Raw genomic sequence first — 21,038 nt, 5'->3', positions numbered from 1 at the left:
GCTTGAGTCCAGATGGTTAGGTGCTAATTAAGTCACCTGTGCTCAAGCATGTATATCCTTAAAACTTGGACTGTAATTGCGGAGTTTGGGAACATCTGCTATAGACTTAAGTTAATATATGATTCATTGCTATAAATTATGGGATATTTGAGTACTTCACAGCACATTAATTAAGCCTTAAATATTGAATTAAGTTCATATTACAAAATCCCATATTGATGATAACGATCACGTTATAAAGCATGAGCTGCCTGCTTCCAAGTAGCTATAAAAGGATGTTTAAAAAAAACATGTCATTAAAAAAATGTTTAAAAAAAAACGCAAACAAAATAAACACTAAACCTTTTATCTAGTACGTTCTGACTAATGAGAGCATAAACATTGTATCCTTAAAGGAAAGAACTCCATCCGTAGTCCCACAAGCATTTTCTTCCTACTTGTCATCTTTTATACCTTTCATCTAACTTCCATCTCTGATAATAGTATTAAAATATTCCTTCTAGCAAGGTTATCTGTCCTCCCGAGTAAGTCAGTGTACTTGATAAAAGGAACACTATTTCCTTATTTCGCTGTGTCGCTCTTTACAAGTAAACCCTCTGTGTCCCCGTTCTGATGTACAACGACACAGATCCCTGCTACATACGTATCTGCTATATAGTCCCGCGGGGCTCGGTAGGTGACTGTCACTGAACAGTTCACTCCACTATCCAGAATAAAAACAATTATGCACAATTTAGATTTATTCAAATACTAATAATAATTAAAAAAGGCTCCACATAAGCGTTTAACTACAACAGGGGACTAGAGCAGCCAGCTTTTTAAGGCTTTAAATTAAAACTTGTTGATAATATGTAGAACTCCTCTCGGTATTAGAGACAGCTTATGTATACAGATATAATCACATGTGTCTTACTGCAGGATTATTCATTTTGACACGAAGATTACAAGAGTAATCTGAATTGCCGGCGCTTCGCTTCCGTCCGCGGGGAAACCTTGATTATGGCCGTGTAAAGATCTGCCAGTAACGAGGACAGGTCACCCCAGCATAAAACATCATTTAATGCTAACCGCGTACTAACGGATCCAGTCTTTAGGCTACAATCACAAGTTCCTGGACCACCGACCTATATGGAACCATCTCACTAACCCCCCTATTCAGTACAGTCAGTTGATGAACAGACACAAACACCTTTGTGGTCAATAGGTAGAGATGTATCAAGCCTCCGAGAGAGATAAAATGAAGTTGGCCAAATCAACCAATCGGCTGCTTACTCCCATTTCATAAACTGTGCTAGACAAATGACAGTTAGAAGCTGATTTGTTGCTTTGAGCAACTTCTCCACTTTATCTCTCTCCAAGGTTTCATGCATTTCCAGCAATGTGACTTGCTCAAATGTTCAAAACAAACAGATGAGGAGCAAAACATTAATTGAATTGTCTAAATTATTCGCTTCAATCTCTAGTTGACTTTATTAGAAAAACAAAAAACAGAAAGGATATAACAAAAATATGAGATATGGTAAGAACTTACCTTTGTTATCTCTATTTCTACGAAGTCCATAGGGTTCCACAGGATACCTTGGGGTATAGGTGATGACGTCAGGCATCGGGCACTATAGAGATAAGTTTTCACCCTCCCAGGATGCACTAGGGTCCCCCTCCTATACCCCACCCCTGAGCCAAGGCATCTCAGTTACGTACCAAGCCATAGGCCGGAGGAGGAGAAGGAAGAGAGAGAAAAAAGATATGGACACACACAAGAATCACATTCTCACCAGAGGGAGACGGAAAAACCGGTGACCAGAGTAAAGCCCATCTGCAGCACAGGTGCGACAGGGCGGGAGTCCTGTGGAACCCTATGGACTTCTTAGAAATAGAGATAACAAAGGTAAGTTCTTATCATATCTCATATTTTCTACATCAGGGTCCATAGGGTATCCACAGGATACCTTGGGGATGTCCCAAAGCAGTATCCTTCAAGGGTGGGGACGCTCCTGTGCTGAAAGGAGAATCCGCTGCCCGAAGGAAGCATCCTGAGAGGCAAAGGTGTCAAACGCATAATACCTCACAAAGGTATGGACAGAGGACCACGTGGCAGCCTTGCAGATCTGGGCTGCCGAGGCACCACGTCGAGCTGCCCACGAAGGACCCACAGACATAGTGGAATGAGCCCTCACAGAGGAAGGAACCGGAAGGCCTTCATGAAGATAAGCTTCTGAAATGGCCATACGAATCCAACCTGCCAAAGTCTGCTTTGAAGCAGGCCAACCCTTTTTACGGAAGCCATAGAGGACAAACAAGGCGTCCGACTTCCTAAACGAAGAAGTGCGGTCAACATAAATCCTTAAGGCCCGCACAACGTCCAAGGTGGCCTCCTCGTTGATATGGAAACGTGAAACAACTTTGGGAAGAAAATCAGGACGAGTGCGCAGCACTGCCCTGTTCCCATGAAAAATCAGAAAAGGGGGTCTACAGGATAGAGCCCCTAAGTCAGAAAAAAACACGTCTGGCCGAAGCGATGGCCAGAAAGAAAATTGTTTTAGCTGTCAGCCATTTAAGGTCCACTGAGCCCAGTGGTTCAAACGGCAGTCCCTGGAGAGCCCTCAGGACCACAGCTAAATCCCAAGGCGCCACCGGTGGAACAAATGGCGGCTGAATTCGAAGAACACCTTGCATAAAGGTGCGTGCATCAGGGATTGTAGCAATCCTACGATGGAACCAGACGGACAGGGCAGACACCTGCACCTTCAGAGAAGCAAGGCGAAGCCCATGGTCTAGTCCCGCCTGTAGGAAAGCCAACACTCTAGACAGACGGAACTTCCGAGGTGCATAACCTCTCGGCTGACACCACTGGAAGAACGTATGCCACACACGATGGTATATTCTTGAGGAAGAAGGCTTCCGAGCTCTTAGCATAGTTTGTACTACAGAGCTGGAAAAACCCCTGGACCTTAACATGGCCGTCTCAACAGACACGCCGTCAAAGACAGCCGAGTCAGGTCCGAGTGAAGACAAGGACCCTGAGACAGTAGGTCCGGTCGCAGCGGCAACCGCAGAGGATTGTCCACGGACAGACCCTGAAGGTCTGAGAACCAGTGCCTCCTGGGCCACGTGGGAGCTATCAACAGGAGCGTTCCTCCTTCCTGTTTGAATTTCAAGATTACCCAAGGAAGAAGGGAAAAAGGAGGAAATAGATAAGCAAACCGGAAGGTCCACTGGACGGACAGAGCATCCACCAGAGACGCCTTTTCGTCTCTTGTGCGAGACCAGTACACCGGTAACTTGTTGTTGTGCCGAGACGCCATGAGGTCGATCTCTGGAATACCCCACCTGTCCACCAGAAGTTGAAAGACGTCCTGGTGCAGGGACCACTCCCCCGGATGAACGTCCTGGCGACTGAGAAAGTCCGCCTCCCATTTGAGAACTCCCGGGATGAATACTGCTGATATGGCCGGGAGATTGCGCTCCGCCCAGACCAGAATGCGGGACACCTCTACGAGTGCCGCCCGACTTCGGGTTCCTCCTTGACGATTTATGTAGGCCACGGTGGTGGCGTTGTCTGACTGGACCTGCACGGGGTGACCTTGGAGAACCCACTGTGCCTGCTGGAGAGCATTGAAAACGGCGCAGAGTTCCAAGATGTTTATTGGAAGCTCTGTTTCCGCCTGAGTCCATCTGCCCTGGAACAAGTGTGGACCCGTGACCGCTCCCCAGCCCCGAAGAGAGGAGGCCGGCCTGGGGGAGGAGCGCTGCTACAGGGCCAATCGGCAGGTGCAGATAGGGCTGTGTGCAGCGGGGGAGGCGCCGGCTGTGTACAGGGAAGGCGCGCTCCCCTGGCATGCAATTAACCCCTGGGACGCCGCTGTCCATGCTGTACTTCCAGATGGGCAGCCACAGCTGCCTTGAAGAAAACTTCAGGGGCTAATCCTTAGCCCTCCTCTAAACAGGTGCTCCGACTCCGAGCCGGGTACCAACGAAACTGAGATGCCTTGGCTCGGGGGCGGGATATAGGAGGGGGACCCTAGTGCATCCTGGGAGAGTGAAAATTTAACTCTATGGTGCCCGATGCCTGACGTCATCACCTATACCCCAAGGTATCCTGTGGAACCCTATGGACCTTGATGTAGAAATTACTTTTACGATGGTAAACAAATCGTAACTCTTTTTATACCACTGGAATGTCTGCTCAGTCTGCTGCCTCCAGTGGCATTCATCTGAATGCAGTGGCGTTAGGGAGGAGCTGCCAGCAAAGGGCATGAAGTAGGCAGACAAACCCGGCAAATAGTAGCAAGACAAAGTAAAAATTTGTGAAAGCTCACTAGTGCCATACACAACTCAACTCAGAAAATAATATCAAGTAATATAGCATTTTTGAATGAGCTGAGAACTTTCACAAAGAAATCAAACTGTATAATCACAAATCAATATTTTCTATTGGAAAGAGAAAAAGACCACGCACGTCAGGTAATAACATTAAACAATTGCAATGCACTGGCTACTTCTATGACTAGGGGGTCTATGTACTTAGCAGTGATAAGTGACAGAGTGAAAAGTGATAAGTCTGTGATAAGTGCCAGCCAATCAGTTTCCAACTGTCATTTTTCAAACACAGCCTGTGAGATGACAGTTGGAAGCTGATTGGCTGGCACTTATCACAGACTTATCACTTTTCACTCTGTCACTTATCACTGCTTAGTACATAGACCCCTATATCTGGAATGTCTTTCCCTGGCATTATAGCTTACAAGAGCCGCTTGTAACATCCCATGTTCTGCAGAGTCTATGTACATGACAGAGATTGCTACATAATAACTGAATATTCACCAACTGCCTGGCTGCACCTTTAGGTGTGCATGCACAGACCATCCACTACATTTAGTGCGCAGGCTCCTGCTTGGGTTTAATGTATATGTTCACTCATGTTTATTTTCTAATACTGCCCATTACATGTGCTTTTGCATTGCAAATTACATTGCCAGGATAAAAGGTATATTACTGTGAGTTTCGTCAAGTAGGAAGAGCTGCAAATTTCTATGACACCCAGACACGTTTGTTTGCAGTTTGCAAAAGGAGCGGCACAGACTGCTTCAGTGCCATCATAAAGCAAGATTCACTGAAGCCGGATGCAAATCATAAAGCAATAAAACTTTATTTTGGAGAACACATTGTTAAGGGCAACAAGTTATTAAAGTAATAGTTTTGTCTGCTACGTTCCAGAGCTCAGGTTTTTATTATCCATTTCTCAGTGGAGCACTCTGCACAGAGTGGCAGCCATGTTGTCAAACCTGGTACTATTGGCTGAGGCAGAAGCCATTTTGTCATGCTTGTCTTAGCTGATCTAACAAGATGGCTGAAACCCCCGCTCTGCTTCTGTGAGAAAAGCAGGCACAAAATAACAGGAAAGGAGCCTTCCTCCTTAATAATGTTAATATTAGTGGGAAGATGTATCAAGTTTTGAAGAGAGATAAAGTAGAGAGGAATAAAGTACCAACCAATCAGCTCCTAAGGCTGGGTACACACGTAAAGATTTTCTGTCCAACCATCCAACTAGCTGATTGGCTGGAATGAAAATCTGGTAAGGTATGGGAGTAACTGATGATCAGCTATTTGCTCCTAAATGCCAGAAAACAGATGAAAATGGTCGTTCAGACAACTTTGTTAAATGTTTGATTTAATCAATTTGTTAAAACAGTTTTTGTCCATTTTCGGGCGTTTGGGAGCAAATTGCCGATTGTCATTTGCTTTCATACCTTACCAGATTTTCATTCCAACCAATCAACTAGTTCAGTGTTTCTCAAACTCGGTCCTCAGGACTCCACACAGTTCTCATTTTCCAGGTCACCCAGCAGGTGCACAGGTGTATTCGGCACTCACTGGCACATTTTAAAAGATCCACAGGTGCAGCTAATTATTTCACTTGCGATTCTGTGAGGAGACCTGGAAAACATGAACTGTTTGGGGTCCTGAGGACCGAGTTTGAGAACCTGTGAACTAGTTGGATGGTTGGACAGAAAATCTTTACGTGTGTATTCAGCTTAACTGTCATCTTACAGTGTGTGTTTGAAAAATGACAGAAGCTGATTGGTTGGTACCTCGACTATTTAAACTTTGATATATATTTTCCTATAACTTACATTATTTAAAATATGTGCATTGCTTGGAGCAAAATGGAACATGGAAGACAATCGTTTAGAATCATAATCTGAGAATACACTAGGGTCAACTACTTTACTGACCGGAATATCAAGTTTGCACATTTTTTTTCCTACTATTTTTAACACCTACTCAGATAAGATTTTAGTTGATCTGTAAAAGTATGTCTTTACTTCTGTATTGCATGAGATGTATTGTTCATTTTCTACCACACAAGATAAACTAGTCTAAAAGATAAAGAATTACAGGAACTAGAAGTTTCGTCTTATGCTAAAAATAGAAACAGCAAAACCAATAAATATAAAGTACACAAAGAACTAATTGGGAGAAAAAAAACAGACTTACTGTACCTTCGCTATGCAGGTAGCTGATTTTCTGTAAAGCTCATTGTAAGAAATCCATTGCTCCCTATAAGAAATAAACATTCTGCGTTACTGAACAGGATAAAGCTGACACACCAACAGATCTCAAAAAGAGACACACAGTTTATTCATAGGTAGGGCCAAGGTGTCATGTCCGGGTAAAGCCATACAGAAGGCTGCCAGCCATGAAAGTGTTTGTGTGCCAGTGCAGTGGCAAACGCAGGATTTCCAGAGGGGGGTTTCCAAAGGCTTAATTGTAGAGTGAGTGTGGCCTGTCAATGAAGAGGGCAGAATTAGAACCAGCTTTAATAAGCGTCATACAAAGTGTATTGTGTGTCATAATTCCAGCATATACAGGACCAGTGATCACAGTAAGCCATTAGATGCGGCAGTAGGCCATCCCACCTGAGCTGAATGTATTTATTTTAGATGTGGGCACTGGGCACCATTCCAGACTATTGGAGCAAGTCCGGGAGCCTGGAGGAGCAGCAGAAGAACCTAGCACTGCCCTGGACATACTGTATATGTACATATTGGGCTCTATAGCAGTGCATCTCTAACAGTGCATGTTTTCCAGATCTTCTAGTTGGTGCACAGGTTATTTATTACTGGCTGATACATGTAAAAAGATCCACATGTGGTGCTAATTATTTCTTTTGTGATACTGAGAAGAACATGCAGCACTAGTAACAATCTATTATATTACTATTTCTATTATGGTCATGGTGTGGGCTGGGGAGGGGGGGTTCCAGGCAGACGGAAACCCCCCCTGCGTTTGCCTATGCAGTGCAACAACCATGCTTATAGCCATGCATTAAGCTAGGTGAATCTCACTTGCACAATAGCAGATAATCTAGATTCACTTCCTTAATGGCTAATCACTGAGTTAAAATAGAGATGAGCGGTTCTGTTTTGGCTCGGATCTTCCCGCCAAGTTCAGATCTCAGGATGTGGCAAAACGTCATCTTTCACGGACATCTGTGTCGAAATGTCCGTGAAAGATGATGTTTTGCCACGTTCTGAGACCCGAACTTGGCTGGAAAGTACGAGCCAAAACCAAACCGCTCATCTCTACTTTAAAGTCGATATTCTGAAAGGTTATCCACCCCCTTTGCATAGTGCATTGGGTTGTCTACTACAAGGACACTGCTAAGCTCTGATAGCCCCATGTTTTTATCGGATCCCCACCAAGAAGGGTCAATGTGTGAACAAGGCACAAACTGAACTACATAATGACTTAGCTTCCCGGTTTCATCACTCCTAACCTACAGGCTGATGACACGTTATTATTTTTTCTGGGGGTATAAATGTGATTGGCCTGGGCTGGAGAGATGAAGAGAGCAGGAAGTGGGGCTGAGACATAAGGCTTGGCTTGCAGCCTACCTGTGCAGTATGCCCTACATTGTGGGTCCAAATAAAGGGCCTGATTCACTACAGATCATTATTGCGATCGCAGCTGTGATTACGCACGCAGGCCTGCTGAGAAAATAGTCTGATGTCTGCAATCGCAAAGCCAGCATAGAGACACCCACTACCGCTTTCACACATTCGTAATACCATGCAGTTCTGCGTATACATCAGGGAACATCGAGTAACATCGGCCCTTACGCACATTTACAACAGGTCTGACCTTACTCAGAAATTGCTAACCTCATCGCACGCAGTAAGTACTCAAACTGCGTATGCCGACGCAGAGGCTAATTTATGCACGCCCATGCAACGGCGTTTAAACGGATAGGCACGCCTGCGTTTCTCCGACCACTCCATCACCACCCCCAACGCTGACGTCCTATCCCATGGTCTGAGATGGCTTTGTGTATGTGTAGGTGATCACAGTGAAATCGCAATGCCAACTCACGCACGGGCACTGCGGTACATACGCATGAGCAGTACGCACCATCGGCCGATCTGTTGCACTTGTGATCCGTAATGAATCAGACCCAGAATCCTGGATTCCAGCGGAGCGGAGCAGACTCTCCTGTAAAAGCAGCAGGGGATGGGGAAAATGTCCAACTTATTTGAAATAATTTCTCTCTGCATCACAAAAGAAGCATAATGCATTCCTTTGAAGCTGAGGAGTAAATGTCTGCTACGACTGTAAAATGAGTTAAACAACAAAGAAGAACATGTCCCGTGACATCACTAGCCTCCTTTATCTAGAAGACTGGAAGCCAAAGAAAATCCTATGAAGCTTTGAGACTTCTGTGCACTGCCCCCACTCCCCTTCCCCAATGCAATGGAACTGAACATCATTGGAAACTCTTCCCACGTTCACAAATGTCCTCTTTCAGCCAAGTGATGAACAAATCTAGCTAACAAAGATACTTCACAGATATTATTGAACCCAGTAATGCAGTGTTTAGAAACTGGCATAATATATTATTGTCCTGTAGTGGGTTTATTTGCTGTTTAATGAACTAAGGCCTGATTCAGACCCGGTCGCAAGCACTGAGCGCTCGCAACCAGGTCGATGGTGGCCCACAGCGCGAGAACCGGCTAGCGACGGCGAATCCGTCGCTCCGGGTCTCGCACCAAAGTTGGCGAGCTGTCGATGTTGAGTGACAGCTCGCCCCGTTTGGTGGGCGGGCCGGGGGGGGTTGCTGCCCAAACGGAGGCATTCCCGAGGGAACGCTTGCCGTTTGGGGGCGGCCCCACTGACATCACAAGTGATGTCAGTGGAGAGCTTCCGACTCTGTTAGAGACAAAAGCTCTCTGGGGCTTGCGATGAACGAGACCCTACCACAAGGGTCTCGTCGTAAGCCCGATGGTCGCGATGGTCTTGACCATCGCGACCATCATCCTGGCCACTCGCTATACCTGTGGGTGGTCACCCACAGCTATGCGAGCGGCCAGGAGGCTGAACAAAAAAAAAAAACGCCCTGATTCAGAGGACCTAATTCAGAGATGGACTCCAATGCACTCGCAAATGCAATTTCGCACGGAATGCAGCTGCGAAAATATGCGCGTCTTCAGTGACATGGCCCGTCGGACCTGCATATCATCAGCGGTGGCTATGCTGTCGAATGGAGCATGGCCCCTGCCGGAATCGCACTTGCCGTTGCCGGCGCCCCGCCGGGTGTTGTCGCTAACGAGGTCAGTACACACTAGACATCGTCTAGTGGTTTACCGGCCTTAAGTCTAAAATGCCGCAGACACAGCGGGTCTCAACACATGCAGAGGGCTCTCCTGCTGCGAGCAAGAACGCAATGGCTAATTTACGGACGTCCTTAAAACAATGTTTAAACTGTCTGACACTTCTACGTTTCTCTACCCACCTCGTTACCTACCCCAAGCGCTGACTACCTGTCACTTATTTTACGAGTGATTCCTCTGTGCAAGCGAAATCGCGAAATTATGGCTTACACGCATGCGCAATGGCTAACAATTGCTCGATCTGCGTAAATATCGGCATTGCGTACTTCTTTTAATCAGGCCCTAAAACGTCAACGTTCAAATAATTTGCGTAAATCACCTTTATACTGTATACAGTTATATGTAAACAGGTTTCAAGTACAATCTGACTTCTCCATACTATACAGGTGTATAGTAGAAACTGAAAAGGTAAGCAGGAAAAAAAACATAGGCGCTGGTATATTTGCACAGCAATTACTGTGAGATCCGGGAGAGCTGTTTGCTTTCTATGGCAACCATTTGTGTGCTGCTAAACCAGGGAGACGTAACTCAAACCTCCAGAAAGTAAACTACAATTCCCGCCAACTTCTGTCTGTAATAATCTGACAAGCTTAAAAAAAAAAAAAAAAAAAAGACAAACAAGCAAAGAGGAAAAACAAAAAAAGATAATAAAAAAAGCCATAATAAAACCAATACAATAAAAAAATAAAAAAATAAAAACACCCTCTAGAAACACCACTTCTCAGGCAGCAAAGAAAAGAAAATATCTGCCCAAATTTGTAGAGGAACATCAATCAGAGGCTCCTGTTCAACTTCATTTAATAACAGAGAAGCAAATTGGATGTGATGTCTCGTGCGCGACTTTTCAAGGAGATATTCACAGTTTATTGGAGTGAAAACATCACTCCGTATTTGGCTTTACACGTTGCAAATTGCAGAACAATTTACAGTAGGAGGCTTTGTGGTATGCGCAAAAAGTAATAAAGCCTAAAACAAAAGTAAAAAGAGAAAAAATAAAATACATGCTCATTAAATAAACAATGGGAGGAAAGCCGACTGCAATTGAAAATGCCTGGTGTAATAAGTATTCTTTGAGAAGTACAGCATATTTATGAAATTACTGGCTGAGCCACTTTTGTCGTAGAGAAAAGAGATGTTGCTATGACAAACAGCCAGAAATAAATGACACTTAAGCGGCTGGGGTAAGCTGGGCAGGCTTCTGCCTATGTAAGAGTAACTCAAAATTCATCTGGGATGAACTTTCCCATGACCATTGGCAGGTTATCACCACAGACGGTTTTAGGATTAATTCATAAATGATGCTCAAAAAGGTTTGGTCAAACAAAAGGGATATGTAAAAAAAAAAAGAATAAAACAGAATAATTACACATCATTAAATAAAATGGCAAATTAAAAAAAAATTTTTTTATTATAACCATGAAGAGTTGTTGTAGACTGAGGACCTGATTTAGAGATGGACGGCTGCAATCGCAGCTGCATTCTCTCATTGATCGCAGTTGCTGAAATACGCTAATACCTTCCACAGCTTAGCCGAGACATAGGGATGTCCACTGCTGCCCTCTAATCCATCTGACGACGTACAACAGCGTTAACATTGGTAACATCGACGCACAGCAGGCAGTCATGCAGCATGTAAGGCAAGTCAAACACTGCAGCTCTCCTAACACGCAGAGAGATCTTATGCTGCGCTGGAGAACGCAATGGCTTATTTTACGCACGCCTACGAAACGTCATTCAAACGGTCAGACGCGCCTGCGTTTTTCTAACCACCCCTGTTAACACCCCCAAAACGCTGACTACCTGTCACTCACTGTGCGAGAGGTTCCTGTGTACGAGAGTAATTGCAATGTAGTTGCTGGACGCCCGCACTGTGGCATTCGCACATGCGCAATAGCAAACAGTCGATCATTCTGCGAAAATACCGGCATTGCATCCGTCCCTGAACCAGGCCCTGAGCACGGTGCCAGTTTCCGTAACGTAAACTACATAAAATCACTCTGAGTCTGAACAGAAAACATGCAGTAGGCATATGGGGCTATGAAGATTTGTATAACTCGGCACTGAGGCCCACTTGCACCTGGATAGCCGGAATATGTCAGTGAAAGCCGCATCATTTGGTAATCAAGGACAGATGGAAATACGCCAGTTGATAAAGAGGACAGTTGCCAGTACTTACAGACCTCGTGTGATTGGCTGATTGCGAATGCACCAGTGTCTCTGATAGGTGCTTTCCTTGCCGCTTTACACAGGTGTGTGTGTGTTTATGTGTGCGTGTGTGTGTGTGTGTGTGTGCGTATGTGTGTGTGTGTGTGTGTCGTGTTTGTTTTTTTTAAGATGGATAGATGAATCTAATGTATGACTCACACGCATCTTGCAATACTTACAACTTTCCATACGCCCACAACTGCGCAGTTTTATTTATTTTCAGAGTTACCTATTTTTAAAACATTAGTGAATTATTACAAATGCCTTCAAAGAAAATCTATTTTTTGTCCTTTCATTTTTTTTAAGGTTATCCTGAGATTAACAGGACAGGTACAGCGCTGGTATGAGTATTTATTAATAGTTATTTATATAGCACACAGATGTTATGCAGCACTTTATATTTCAGTCAGTAACATCAGCCCCTGTCTCAGTGGAGTTCTTACAATCTATTACATGATCACACACTGGGGCTCATTCTGAGTCACACCTAAAGTGGCTGCAGTAGCGGGCAGCCGTGGAAGCCTGAAGTAGTACTTTATGCTAATGCTGGTATCCATTGAGCTAATGCGGGGTACCCGTGCCACCGTAACTGTCATAATTAGTATCTGCACTTGCACCAGCCCCATGCTTGGTGCAAGAGATACAGTGCATCCGGAAAGTATTCACAGCACTTCACATTTTCCACATTTTGTTATGTTACAGCCTTATTCCAAAATGGAATAAATTCATTTTTGTCCTCAAAATTCTACACACAATACCCCATAATGACAACGTGTAAAAAGTTTTTTTTTTTAGATTTTTGCAAATTTAATAAAAAAAAAAAGCACTAAGAAATTACATGTACATAAGTATTCACAGCCTTTGCCATGAAGCTCAAAATTGAGCTCAGGTGCATCCTGTTTCCACTGATCATCCTTGAGATGTTCCTACAGCTTAGTTGGAGTCCACCTGTGGTAAATTCAGTTGTTTGGACATGATTTTGAAAGGCATACACCTGTCTATATAAGGTCCCACACTTGACAGTGCGTGTCAGAGCACAAACCAAGCATGAACTCCAAGGAATTGTCTGTAGACCTCCGAGAAAGGATTGTCTCGAGGCACAAATCTGGGGAAGGGTACAGAAAATATCTGCTGCTTTGAAGGTCCCAATGAGCACAGTGGCCTCCATCATCCGTAAATGGAAGTTCGGAACCACCAGGACTCTTCCTAGAGTTGGCTGTCCGTCTAAACTGAGCAATTGGGGTAGAAGGGCACTAGTCAGGGAGGTGACCAAGAACCCGATGGTCACTCTGTCAGAGCTACAGCATTCATCTGTGGAGAGAGGAGAACCTTACAGAAGCACAACCATCTCTGCAGCATTTCACCAATCAGGCCTGCATGGTAGAGTGGCCAGACGGAAGCCACTCCTTAGTAAAAAGCACATGGCATCCCGCCTGAAGTTTGCCAAAATACAAATGAAGGACTCTCAGACCATGAGAAACAATATTCTTTGGTCTGATGAGACAAAGATTGAACTCTTTGGTGTGAATGCCAGGCGTTATGTTTGGAGGAAACCAGGCACCGCTTATCACCAGGCCAATACCATCCCTACAGTGGAGCATGGTGGTGGCAGCATCATGCTGTGGGGATGTTTTTCAGCGGCAAGAACTGGGAGACTAGTCAGGATAGAGGGAAAGATGAATGCAGCAATGTACAGAGACATCCTGGATGAAAACCTGCTCCTGAGCGCTCTTGACCTCAGACTGGAGCGACGGTTCATCTTTCAGCAAGACAATGACCCTAAGCACACAGCCAAGATATCGAATGAGTGGCTTCAGGACAACTCTGTGAATGTCCTTGAGTAACCCAGCCAAAGCCCAGACTTGAATACAATTGAACATCTCTGGAGAGATCTGAAAATGGCTGTGCACCGACGCTTCCCAACCAACCTGATGGAGCTTGAGAGGTGCTGCAAAGAGGAATGGGCGTAACTGCCCAAAGATAGGTGTGCCAAGCTTGTGGCATCATATTCAAAAAGACTTGAGGCTGTAATTGCTGCCAAAGGTGCATCAACAAAGTATTGAGCAAAGGTTGTGAATATTTATGTACATGTGATTTCTTAGTTGTTGTTTTTTTATTCAATTTGCAAAAAATCACAAAAAAAACATTTTGTCATTATGGGGTATTGTGTGTAGAATTTTGAGGACAAAAAATAATTTATTCCATTTTGGAATAAGGCTGTAACATAACAGAATGTGGAAAAAGTGAAGCGCTGTGAATACTTTCCAGATGCACTGTACGTCAGAGACAGGTTTCCTCTCCCCAGAATCACACAGAGCTCCTTATACCCACCCACCACACTCCTACGACACTCCCACAAGTCAGGGTGGTAACGTGCGATCGCTTTGCCACTGTCCAGTTGTCGCCCCGAAATGCCCTATTTCACAGAAATACAGATCTTGGCCAAGCTGCGTCCGAATCAGAATAGGACAGACATAGGCAAAAAATGCGTAAATTTGCTTTTGCGCAGCATGCAAAATCTTGCAGTTTGCATCTGTGACGAGAGAACTGCGTTACTCAAAATTAACCCCCGTATACACTAGGGTTTATTTTTTTGGTAGAAGCCAATTAACTTACCAGTATGCTTTTAGAATGTGGGAGGAAACCCAAGCAAACACTGGGAGACCCTGCAAACTCCACACAGATGCATTGGCCAGTAATTGAATTCAAGACATCAGGGCTCTGAGGTAGCAACATCAACCATGCTGGTCCGTGCTTACTGGTGGTAATCCACTTGATGTGTAAGGGATTGCATTAACAAGCAGCAGCAATGGGGCTTATCGGCTTTTCCTACATGGACCCCGAGACTGAAATGGAACACTGGAGCTGATTCAGACCCGGTCGCTAGATGCGTTCGCTCGCACCAAGCCTATGCAAATCTGGCACACACCCGGCAAGGCAGACGATGGCACGGCAAGGCAGGCGATGGCACGGCAAGGCATAAGCACGCCCACTATGTCTTGGTGTGCGACCACTTTGTGTATGCAGACGCCCACCAGCCTGTCTTAAGACGCCCACTTGCGCACGTCATCTTCAGGAAGTACATGTAACCATTGGTACATCGAGCACCATCGGATGCGATCACAGCGCTTGAAGTTGACTATACCCTGCCACAAGCACTGCGATCACTTCAGTGTGAAATACAACCAGGTGACGTGTACAATGACGCTGCCTGTTACTTATGCACGCCTCTTAAACAGCGTTGAGATGCTCAGGCACGCCTGCATTCGCACCTCCACACCCCCGTTTCTAGTAGCCAGCCCGTCACCACCCACAAACGGCTTCTCCTGTCACTCACTCTGCTGGGCTGTCTATGCGCAGCGAGCGAACGCTTCCCGATCTCTCGCACTGGTTTGCGCACGCGCATTGCGATGCATACGCTTGCGCAGAATGCGAAAATCGGGCAACTACGAGCGAATGCTCCTTAGCGACCGGGTCTGAATCAGCTCCACTGCCTCTAGTGAGGACATGGTCATTGCCTTTTTTATATTCTACAAGTCATTCCTCATTTGCGGAAGCTCCTTCAATAGACTATTTGGCCTAATCCTGTGGCATACTGTTCCATAACACCATTAATGAAAAGCTTTACTCATATATTTTATTTCAGTTTTTACTTTACCTAGAAATGAACTTGAAATATAGCCAGGACCAACATTTCAGCTTCACTTAACCCAGAGATGTATTATTGTTATTATAAAACCCATTTGTACATTTCACCTGGTCCCGCAGCTAGAAAGCTGAATATGTGCTCCCTCCCTTCCAGGAGCTGAACTAGTCACCCATGCAAACATTTTATAGCATGGCTGCTAGTGTTCCAGAACTAGGCTCCACACGCTATTCAGTACTGTACATTAGGGATTATTATGTACAATGTAGTGAGACTGTTATTTGGCTCCATATAAAGTATTTTTTGCTGTAGCTAATTACGCTGAAAGCATGAATGTGTTTGAGAAAAAAAAAAAAGACTTTTAGTTTTTTCCAGACGTCATAATGAAGAAAAAATTTCCAGCATGCTAGAGGCTAGGGCACTTCTGTTATAAGGAGTGATTTTACGTAATTTAATATACCCATAATGCTCTTTTACTCGTCTTCAGCCAGTCGCCATTTTAGAAGGAGAGAAGACAGAGTGACTGACAGCTGTTTAGCCTTGCTTACAGAAATGCATTGTGTGGATAAGTAGACTCATACATAGAGATACAGTACAGAGTCAGAGGTGGACGCACTGCCAATGTCGGACGTAGTGGAGCGATGTTTTGGTACTGCGTATGCGTCCCGATTGGGTCAGTAAAGTTCTGGAAAGGGTCCTGCATGATCACACGCAGCCCCTGCTTTGCCTCTGCCTGATTGACAGGCAGAGGGATTTAAGGGGCGGGGCAGTGGTGGCCGGAGTTCCCGGAAACGGGGGCGCATCACCATCGTTTCCAGGAGTGGCAAGGCCAGGATCTGCGTCCATGGATGCAATTTCCTGGCCTTGCAGGCCGGCCAACCTGCGTAAGCCTCAGCTTACTCAACTGCCCGGCGCCGTCCACCATCGCGTATGGTTGAGATGGTTATCCCAGCCTGCAGCAGGGGGAGTCAGACACCTCTTGCTGCATTTGTATGTTTACAGGGACGGAATTGCAAAGCTTTGTAATTCCGTCCACTATTGGATCACCCCCAGAGTGGGTAAGCGCTGTGAAATCTCAGGTTAGCTCTGAACAATATTTAATTCCTTCACGGGTCATACCGAAAAATTACATTTTTGGGGTTTATTGGTCTTATATTTAATCTCAAAGTTACCCCAATAAGTTAGTTCAGATTGGTCCTTCTGTAACCATGAAAAGTCAGGAATGGATTTTGCTTAAAGTAGAATTCAAAACTCTAAAAAAGGCAGGTATCCCTCCCGTTTTATCCTTGGGATCAGCATATACTCCATCCCAGAATTCCCTTCTCAGTGCACTGTCCAAGCCTATAAATATAGATACATATATGTAAATATACAACGGCGTGTGTATTTCCTTAGGAAATTGCGGGCAATAAATTCATCAACAAATAACCAGGTGGATTTCTATCGATGTGTTATTGAAAGCGTGTTGACTTGTTGCATCCCAGTTTGGAATGGGAACAGTTCTAAAGCAGATCGTAAGGTTTTGGAAAGGGTAATGAATATGGCTGAATATGTTATTGGTACTAATCTGCCCTCTATAGAGGAAATTTATGTTAAAAGCTGCCTTAGAAAAGGAAATGGCTTTGCCAAAGATTGTAATCACCCTAACCATCATGTGTTCTCCCTACTGCTTTAAAAAGACAGTTCAGATGCATTAAATCAAGAGCATCGAGGGTTCAAAATAGTTTTTTTCCATGAGTTATTGTCAGAATGAACCTGAACAGTGACATATTGGTCTATTGTTATGCTTGTATTCTGTTTTGTCGAAGATGTGGAAGCTCTGCAATGTAATTTCGTTGTTTTTACACAATGGCAATGAATTATTCATTCTTATTCCATTCTGTATAAAAGTGAGGCGAGGCGAGACCAGTGGGTCGACTGCACAAACAGAACTTTTCGTTCCACAAGCGAGTTTGACATGGTGAATGTCTAGACTAAGTACTACATGGGGTGACACAATATTTTAGTTACTTTATAATTTGTGGACCCATGGTGAATGACTGGAGAGGCCACAGCAATAGGAATCTGTCGGTTTCCAACGTGATGCAGCTTGACGGTGCATACGCATCACAACAGCAATAAGTGACAGAGTGGTGATTATTTGGAGCATAAGGAGCTCTGATCCATCACCAGGGGATGGACAGTATGAGGACGATGCGGCTGCCATTTTCCCAAGAACGTCACCTGATTTCAACGAACAGCAAATGGGAACAGGCAAATAAGTCCAAGGAACAAAAGCGGGAAAGAGTCAAGTGTCCAAGAAAAGATTGAGAGTACCAGATGAGACAGGAGTGGCACAACCACGGGTAGGAATTTTCCCTCCAAAGTCACACAATGCCACTTCTTTATTACTTGGCGAGGAGTGTGGGACTTCCTCACTTTACCTGGGGCTATAATCCTACAGATCATCTACGGATAATGTGGCCTTTACCCTGTGGGAAGTCCGGAGACTCCATACAGGCCCCCAGAAACTCCGTACAGCCCGCTGGATTCTGCCCCTGTCTGGCTGTATTCAGTATACGCTGCCCAGTTTCTAAGCGGCAGGCACGTTTGCTGGAGTAGTTGCCCTGTCGTGCATCCAAGCTACAATCTCCCTTCTACCACTGTCCCTGCTCTTGCAGGTGTCCTGGTGTCCATCATTTCTGACAGTGAACCTGGCCCTAGGGTTAAACCCCAAGAAAGTTCCAAAGGCATGCACAAACAGGCTGGGGACCATAGACTTCCGATCGCACAGGAGACAGCAGGTAATAAAATAATAGGCCAATGTGCTGCTCCTGCAACAGATAATCACATCAGTGTGAAACATGGCTAGTGTCAGGAAACAGCGTGGAAAGTCCTCAATTTTCAGAGGCAATTCTGATTGGTAGCGTTGTACAAAGTGAAGAGCAGTCTGTCCCTTAAAATTCTCACATCCCCTGGCACCCTCTAATAATCTTTACCACAACATCTCCTTTATGTGAGCCCTTGCCTCATGAAATCCTCCCCATGGGACCCTTGCCTATCTCATGCACAATGCCCCTTGGATCCTGTGCCCTGTTACCCTCTGCTCTCTACCCAGATACATATGTTCTGGGCCTCTGCCTCATCTAACAAACTCTCCTTGGTACTATGTAACCCTATGACATTTACTTCTATACGGCATAATGTCCATTCTCCTGAGATCCTGTGCTCCTTCCACCCTTGGCCTCTTGAACCACCGAAGGAATTCAGAGGTCTATGTACTAAGCCTTGGAGAGAGATAAAGTGGAAGGAGATAAAGTACCAACCAATCAGCTCCTAACTGTCACTTTACAGGCTGTGTATATAAAATGACAGTTAGGAGCCGATTAATTGGTACTTTATCTCCATCCAAATTATTTCTTTCCAAGGCTAAGCACATAGACCCCTCTGTCCCTGATACTCTTCCAAATTAAAAATAAAAACAAAATGATAAAAAACAAAACATAGTATATTGGTTTTTTATTGTATATAGTAACACTGAGTAATGCAGGGCATACACCTAAGCGGCAATCGGCGAACTCTGTTGATCTGCAATTTCCCAGGGATATGCAAAATACAACATGTTAAATATCCCCGACTCGCCAATTCTGATCATTTTTTCGGCGAATCGAGATTGTCTAGATTTTGCCGATCACCCGACCAAGGAATCAGCAGAACGGGGAATTGCCCGGATAGATGCTAGATGTATGGCCAGCATAACACCATTTTTCTGTAAGTAAAAACAATATAACATAAATCATAAACATTGATTTTCCCCAAAAAATAAATAAATACTGAAAACCTGAAACCTAATTAAAAAATAACAAAAGCATATTTACACCCAACTCTTGAATGGTCATTATATTTTTCCAGAATTGTGCTTAGGATCAAACTAACTGAGCTGTCACCACCTTAACCGTCATCGGACAGCAGGTTCTACAAATCAGTCACACCTCGGTTCCTCTTCTGACGCAAACTGAGAATTACTTTATAAGAAAAAGAATTCTGTGTTTTAAGCCCATTGCCTGAAACATAATATAAATCTTGACAAGTAACCCCATCTTCACCTTACACAAAACAGCCAACCGATGCACATACGTCATTCGTTTTAAAGTTACATCCACATATCATCGGGCAAGTCCTGAATTACTAATCGTTCACGGGGATTTGACAACATAATGACTGTGTAAAGTTCCTTCTCGTGAGCAGAAAATAAAATACAGACTGAAAACTCCGCCACCCACTTATTATCACCAGATGACAGCTTGGAAGGAATTACAGTTTAAAGTACCAAAACAAACAGAAAGGAAGTAAAACATTACATAAAAAAAAAATTGTGTTGGAATTCCCAAGGAGGTTCCTCAAACCCGGAGGCACAGAGATTTCCAACACAATAAACCAGTGAGCTACACAACATATTAACGGTGAACATTCAAAATTCTGCAGCTATCTGCAATCCTCTGTAAAGAAGACAAATTAATTTGTGTCTCTTACAGGCAATTCTCTACTGTCCGAAATAAAGGGTGGCAGTCAGGATGCTGACTGTCCAAATGCAGACCGTCGGCATCCTGACTGTCTAATCCCGGCAGGGGTCTAATGACATTTTACCTACGCCGGGAGCCCGACGCCCGGCATACCGATCGAAGGTAAGCCGGGCACGGACAGCCGCGCGGGGGGGGGGGGTTAGGTTAGGGGTCCCCGGGAGGGACTTAGGGTTAGGCACCCCTCGGGAGGGTTAGGTTTAGGCTAGGGGAAGGGGGGGTTAGGGTTAGGCACCCCCGGGGGGAGGTTAGGGTTAGGCACCCCCGGGGGGAGGTTAGGGTTAGGCACCCCCCCAGGAGACTTAGGGTTGGGATGCGGGGGAGGGGGGCTTAGGTTTAGGCACTTACAGGGGGGTTAGGGTTAGGCACTTGGGGGTGGGATTAGGGTTAAGCACCCCCCGGAAGGGTTAGTTAGGCTAGGGGAAGGGGTAATTAGGGTTAGGCACCCCCGGGGGGGAGGTTAGGGTTAGGCCCCCCCCCCCCCCCCGGGAGACTTAGGGTTAGCCTGCGGGGAAGGGGAGATTAGGTTTAGGCACTTACAGGGGGGGTTAGGGTTAGGCACTTGGGGGGGGGATTAGGGTTAGGCACCCCTAAGAGAGGGTTAGGGTTCAGGGGGGTTAGGTTAGTAAATAGTTAAAATACTTGTCGGGATCTTCACTGCTGGTCTTCCGCTGGCGGGATTGGAACCGTCCGGCGGTATTCCATACCGATCCCAAAATAAATGACCCACCCACAGTGGAGATCTGCCCCAACGCAACTTGCAAAACCTATTATACAGAATAAGATTATAACCGTCCAGTCTGAATGTTATAAAGTGGTGATTAATAAATAGCTACATTTAGGCCTATAATGTAATTATCTAACTTGGGGCAACTTATTATAAATATTATGATATTTCATCTGGACCAATAAGAGCCAACTAAGGAGCACAGGTTCCGCACCTGCACACGTGGTCATATA

The 21,038-nt window shown here is 45.0% G+C and overlaps 1 protein-coding gene across 7 annotated transcripts in view; it reads right to left on the bottom strand.

Moving 5' to 3' along the window:
- PLCB4 (phospholipase C beta 4) overlaps positions 1-21,038 on the bottom strand; it is a 335,768-nt gene that overhangs the window by 288,668 nt on the left and 26,062 nt on the right. For all 7 annotated transcript variants that reach the window (XM_088478044.1, XM_088478048.1, XM_088478046.1 and 4 more), the window contains exon 2: positions 6,504-6,561. The gene's annotated coding sequence lies outside the window, so the exon portion shown is untranslated. The remainder of the gene's footprint in view (positions 1-6,503; positions 6,562-21,038) is intronic.

The sequence above is a fragment of the Taudactylus pleione genome, unplaced genomic scaffold, assembly GCF_031769625.1.
Source record: "Taudactylus pleione unplaced genomic scaffold, aTauple2 ptg000206l, whole genome shotgun sequence".
Classification (NCBI taxonomy): Eukaryota; Metazoa; Chordata; class Amphibia; order Anura; family Myobatrachidae; genus Taudactylus; species Taudactylus pleione.
Note: the sequence above shows the minus strand (reverse complement) of the source record. Positions and strands in the feature narration are given on the sequence as shown.